Source organism: Pristis pectinata, chromosome 34, assembly GCF_009764475.1.
Source record: "Pristis pectinata isolate sPriPec2 chromosome 34, sPriPec2.1.pri, whole genome shotgun sequence".
Classification (NCBI taxonomy): Eukaryota; Metazoa; Chordata; class Chondrichthyes; order Rhinopristiformes; family Pristidae; genus Pristis; species Pristis pectinata.
In genome coordinates, this window is record NC_067438.1 from 11,738,315 (window position 1) to 11,744,912 (window position 6,598).

A 6,598-nucleotide genomic window follows, 5' to 3' on the forward strand; every position below is an offset into this window, starting at 1 on the left:
CTGGAGGCCGGAGACACTGATGGACGTGTCTCTGTCACCTTTCCCAGTGCAGACATAAGCTCACTGTCTCACTCTGGGGGAAATTACACTACGTGACGGCTGTTGTAAACCCGACATTGCAACAGCAATGACACCACAACAAAAAAAAACACTTCATTGGCTTGGGGTCAATTTCCAGAAAGCAGATTCCCGCAAACGCTTGGCAAATGCAAATTTTATTGAAAATAAAAAATGGAAAGGGTTGGAACCTGATCCGTCCACAAGTTCAAGGTTAAGTGATGTTAATAGTTAGTGAACTGCTTACTGTGGTACCAAGCAATGTTTACTTGGCAAGAATTTGGTTCGTTTATGAGCAGGTCAGAGGCGAGGAATCCTGTGGTGAGTGACTCGCCTCCGAACTCCGCAAAACCTGTCCACCGTCCACAAGGCTGAAGTCAGGAGTGTAAGCGTTCGCTCTCCACTTGCCTGGGTGGGTGCAGCTTCAACAACATTCAAGAAGCTCGATACCACACAGGACATAGCAGCCCTCTAGATAGGCCTACCATCCATAACCGTTCACTCTCTCCACCACTGACGCACAGTAGCAGCAGTTTGTACCGTCTACAGGAAGCACTGTAGCAACTCACCAAGACTCCTCAGGCAGCACCTTCCAACCCCACCAACTCTACCAGTGAGAAGGACAAGGGCTGCAGAAGCCTGGGGAACACCACCGGCCAGAAGTTGCCCTCCGAGCCACACCCCATCCTGACTCGGAAATACGTCGCCTTTCCTTCACCGTCGCTGGGTCAAAGTCCTGGAACTCCCTCCATAACAGCACTGTGGGTGTACCCACACCTGCAGTGGTTCAAGGCAGCTCACCACCACCTTCTCAGAGGCAACGAGGGAGGGCAGTTGAATGATGGCTCAGCCCGCGAACCCCGCATCCCCAGAATGAATAAAAAAAGACTCATCTCCTCCACTGTGCCGGTGTCTGCTGTTTCCCAGCAGCAGGAACAGCGAACAGGATTGGCCCAGCAAAGGATCAAGGGTCAACATGTTGGGGCCTTGCTCGACAGCACCGTCAGGAAAAGGGAAGATCCAACTGAGGGGGTGATGTTAGAGTCACGGACTGTACTGGGAGAGACTCCCAGAGCTTCACCAGCCTACTCGAAGAGAAATTCCGAGGCTCGGTTGGAAGAATTCACCCCAATCAGCCGATATGAGTTTAAGTCTTCTTCGGAATTTGCATCACCATTGGGTCAGGAACTGAGAGGACAGCTTGTTCCGAAGAACCCCAGAAAATAGGAGCAGGAGGAGGCCACTCAGCCCTTCAAGATTGCCCCACCATTCAACATGATCATGGCTGATCTGCCTCAGCTCTTGTAGAATATGGGACAGTACAGTATACGAACAGGCCCTTCGGCCCACAATGTGTATGCTGAACACGGTGCCAAATTAAACTAAATCTTCTGCCTGCATGTGATCCATATCCCTCCACTCCCTGCATATTCACGTATATATCTAACAGCCTCTTAAATGCCTCTATTGTACCTGCCTCCACTACCACCCCTGGCAGCCCGTTCCAGGCACCCACTGCTCTCTGTGTAAAAAAAAACTTGCCCCGCACATCTCGTTTAAACTTTCCCCCTCTCACCTTAAGTGCATGCCCTCTAGTGCTTGACATTTCTACCCTGGGAGAAAGATTCTGACTGGTTACCCTGCCTATGCTTCTCATAATCTTACAAGCTCATCTCATCTCCTCCGCTGTGACTGTTCCCCTTCACCCTCAGTCCCCCACCCAAGATTTATCTCCCTTCGTCTCCAAGTACCCCCTATGGTCCAGCCTCCACAACCCTCTGGGTCAGAGAATTCCAGAGATCCACCCCGCCCCCTCTGAAGGATGCTTCCAAGTTCTAAAAACAAACTGCTGGAGGAACTCAGCGGGTCAGGTGGTGTCGGTGGAGGGAAATAGACAGTCGACATTTTGCAAGAAAGGTGTGGTGAAAGATGCAAGGGTCCTCGTCACGGTTCATCCCCAGCAGCTGCGTAACAGAGGATTCTCTGATCTACGGGCTGTTCCCGGGGACACACACAGAGACGAACGTCAACTGCTGCTGGAATGTTATCAACTTGGTGAAAGACGCCCTTTGGTCTGCCTGAAACTTGTTGGTCTTCCAGCACTGTGAGATGTCAGTAGGGGAATGCTGCCGGCTGGCATATTCCAGGCTGCAGGAGTACGTGCTGAGAGACGACCTGAAGCTGGGTGCAGCCAACACAAGGGCTCGGTGGGGAAGGACTACAATTTAGGGTTCTTCTGCCACAGGAGAGGGAGGGGCGGGGTCAGGTGAGGAAACCCCTCAAATATTGTAAATATGGGATTGGGGTAGCACCCCAGGCAGCCACATGGGTGGCATCGGTGCTGTGGATTTTACATAAAAAGGTAACACTAATGATGGATCTGTACACGAATGTAAAGGTTTGCACTGTTTTATTGTTGTATATAGTTTGTTTTTTATGATGAATAAAGTTTATTTTGGAATATATAAAAAAAAGTTTCGGGTCGGGACCCTTCACCAGGTCTGGATGGCAGTCCTGTAACCTCGCAGGGTCCTACCCACCCCCGGAATGGCCCAGCAAGGCACCCAGTTTGAGAGCTCTGGGGAACATGTGTGGATCTTGGCATTAGTGCCGTCATTCCATAAGCTGGCAGCCAATCACATCCTCTTTGTCAATGCAGTGTGACCTTGCCCTCACGAACACTGGCTCACTCTGATAAAGTACTTTCTGTCCCTGACTTGCAACTTTCACTGGTGCTGTCTTCCACCTCAGTCAAAGCACAGACTCACAGAGCGTCACGAACATAGCAACACGGCATCACTCCCTGTGAACTAAGAGAAGATAAGATATCTTTATTAGTCACATGTACATTGAAATACACAGTCAAATGCATCTTTTGCATTGTGTTCCGGAGGCAGCCCACAAGTGTCGCCACGCTTCCGGCGCCAACATAGTGTGCCCACAACTTCCTAACCCATACGTCTTTGGGATGTGGGAGGAAACCGGAGCACCCGGAGGAAACCCACGCAGACACGCGGGGAGAACGTACAAACTCCTTACAGACAGCAGCCGGAATTGAACCTGTTGTCGTTGGCGCTGTAAAGCATTATGCTAACCGCTACACTACCGTGCCCGCCAAATCCTAACTCCCATGTTATAAGTGTCTCATTTTCATCAGAAAGTCACTTTCTGCTCAGGTACACTGGGTGTGATAGACTGGGATCTGTTCAGCAGGTAGAGCCGCTGCCTCACAGATCCAGAGACCCGGGTTCGATCCCGACCTCCGCCGCTGTCTGTGTGTGTGTGGAGTTTGCACCTTCTCCCTGTGACCAGGTGGGTTTCCCCTGGGTGCTCCGGTTCCCTCCCACATCCCAACGACATGCGGGGTTGGTGGGTTAATTGACGCTGTAAATGCCCCCATTGTGTGAGGGAGCGGTGGAATCTGAGGGCAGTTGATGGGAATGTGGGGAGAATAAAGTGGGATTGGTGTAAGTGAGTGCATGATGGTCAGCATGGACTCGATGGGCTTAAGGGCCTGTTTCTGTGCTGTGTGGCTCCCGTCAGGTGAGGTTGGTTGCCGTCCAGTCATCACCGCAGTTCCGGGCAACTACATTCCCGAGCATTTTGCAGCCAGTTCCTGTCCATCTAAATCTACTCCTCTGTTCCAATCCAGGGGAGTGCGCATTCAGGTCGAGTACAGCAAGATCCCAGTACATGAGGTCAGGCTTGCCTTCGGTGTTCACAAGACACTGAAGGAACTTAGCGGGTCAGGCAGCGTCTGCGGAGGGGAGTGGACAGTTGACGTTTCGGGTCAAGACCCTTCCAGTCCAGATGAGGGATCTCGACCCGAAACGTTGACGGTCCATTTCCCTCCACAGGTGCTGCCTGACCCGTTACGTTCCTCCAGAGCCTCGTGTGTTGCTCCATCTTCCAGCATCTGCAGTCCCCTGTGTCTCCGTGCCTTCATTGTGGGGTGTGGAAACGAGGCGGAACGTGGGGGTCAGACCTAACACAGCGGAAACAACATGAGGGTTGGTTCTCCGGGTCATTCACTTTAGCTTTGTACCTCTGAGGGACCAGCCATTCAGCCCATCTGATCCCTGGTGGAATCCACAACATCTTAGACGACTACAAGGTCCTTCTGTTCCTTTCTCTTTGAATATATCCACACTATCCCTCTCCTAGGAGGATCGAGGTCCCCTTTCTCAGCACCCTCTGGTGAAGAGATTTCATCCAAAATTCCCATGTTTTTATTATTCATTCAAGGGATGTGGGCTTCACCGGCTGAGCCAGTGTTTAGTTGCCTCTGAGAAGGTGGTGGTGAGCTGCCTTCTTGGACCACTGCAGTCCTTGAGGTGTGGGTACACCCACAGTGCGGTAGGGAGGGAGTTCCAGGACTTTGAACCAGCGATGGTGAAGGATCGGAGATATATTTCTGAGTCGGGACGGGGTGTGGCTTGGAGGGCAACTTCTGGGCGGTGGTGTTCCTTGTCCTTCTCGCTGGTAGAGGTGGTGGGTTTGGAAGGTGCTGTCTGAGGAGTGAGTTGGGTTTAGAAGCGACGCAAGTGGAAACCCTTCCTCTGGGGACGGGGACACCTGATCAAACCCCTTTGTGAACTCAACAACCCCAATCAGATATCCCCTCTGTGCAGAGTAATGTGTTGGGGGCGCCTCAGCCCCATAGACCCGGGTTCGATCCTGACCTCCGGCACTCTGTGTGTGTGTGTGTGTGTGTGTGTGTGTGTGTGTGTGTGTGTGTGTGTGTGTGTGTGTGTGTGTGTGTGTGTGTGTGGAGTCTGCACGTCCTTCCCGTGACCACGTGAGTTTCCCTCGAATGCTCCGATTGTCTCCCACATCCTGAAGACATGGTTAATTGCAATTTGCCCCTGGAGTGCGGGCGAGGGGTAGAATCTGGGGGGGTGGGGTGGGGTGGATGGGAAGGTGGGGAGAATGAAATGCCTGAGAGTAGGATCAGTGTAAAAATGGGGACTCTGAGGTCGGTGCAGACGGTGTTCCGAAGGACTTCGTTCCGTGATGCATCGTTCCATGAACTTGTGACTTGGAGGACCCCAGGTCCCTTCAATCGTTTCTGGTGGGTGTGACCTCCTGGTTCAAGTACAGTTCGGGTAAGTGTGTCTACACACTCCCCAAAGCTCCTGTGCTGTTGTTATGGAGAAGGCAATGGTGTGGGGGGTGCCAGGTTATTTATTTACAGACTGCTGCCATTCACCGGCCGTCCCTCACTGCCCCGGAGATGGAGACGGTGAGCTGCTTCTGACACCACTGACGTTCAGACGGTGAAGGTTCTCTCCCAATGCTTTGGGAGAAGGGTCTTCCTGGGTCCGGCCCAGCAATGATGAATGCAGAAACCTTCCCATCAGGACGGTGTTGGGGGGAGGAACCTGCAGGTGGTGGTGTTGGGGGAACCTGCAGGCGGTGGTGTTGGGGGGGAACCTGCAGGTGGTGGTGCTGGGGGGAACCTGCAGGCGGTGGTGTTGGGGGGAACCTGCAGGTGGTGGTGTTGGGGGAACCTGCAGGTGGTGGTGTTGGGGGGAACCTGCAGGTGGTGGTGCTGGGGGGAACCTGCAGGTGGTGGTGCTGGGGGGAACCTGCAGGCGGTGGTGCTCGGGGGAACCTGCAGGTGGTGGTGCTCACCTTCACCTGCTGCCCTCGTCCTTCTCGGTGGTGGAGGTGGCGGGTGTGGGTGGGGCTCTGCCTGGGTGAGTCACCTCACTGCGTCTTGTAGATGGTGCCCACTGCAGCCACCGTGCGTTGCCGGTGGAGGGAAGGAGGGAGCGCTTCGGGTGCTGATGACTGAGTGGGCCATTTCCTCTTGGTGTTAAGCTTCTTGAGACTCCCTGGAGCTGCGACTCATCCAGGCAAGTGGAGAGTTTTCTATCAGACTCGTGACCTGTGCCTTGCAGATGGTGGGAAGGCCCTGGGGTGTCAGGAGGTGAGTCACACGCTGTAGGGAACCCAGTCTCGGATCTGATTTGAAGCGTTATTTCAACACCCCTGACCCGCACGTCTCTCCCTGTGGAGATGAACACCAATGATTGACTTGGGTCCTTCTGTGTTCCCGAACTTGTGCTTCACACAGAGGAGCGGTAGGTGCCTGGAACGGGTTCCAGGGGAGGTGGTGGCAGCAGGTACAATGGTGATGTTTAAGAGGCTGTTAGATAGACACATGAATACGCAGAGAATCGAGAGGTATGGATCATGTGCAGGCAGAAGGGATGAGTTTAATTTGGCCTCATGTACGGCACAGACACTGTGGGCCAAAGGTCCTCTCCCTGTTCGACGTTCTATGTTCTACTGTTACCGTTCACAATGATACCTGTATCCCTTTGCTCCTTTGCTTCGCAATGACATATTTACCAAATCTCCGATTTTTCCCACCAAGTTCTTGGCCCTAAAGTCCCAGACAGACTACACATTAGGCAGAAGATGGGAGAAAGTATGAAACACCACGTCTGCTGAAACATCCTCCATCAATAAGTAACCTGAAGTCAATATTGGTGAGTGACTTTCTATAAAAGGCAGTGGGGGAGAGTCCGGGAGA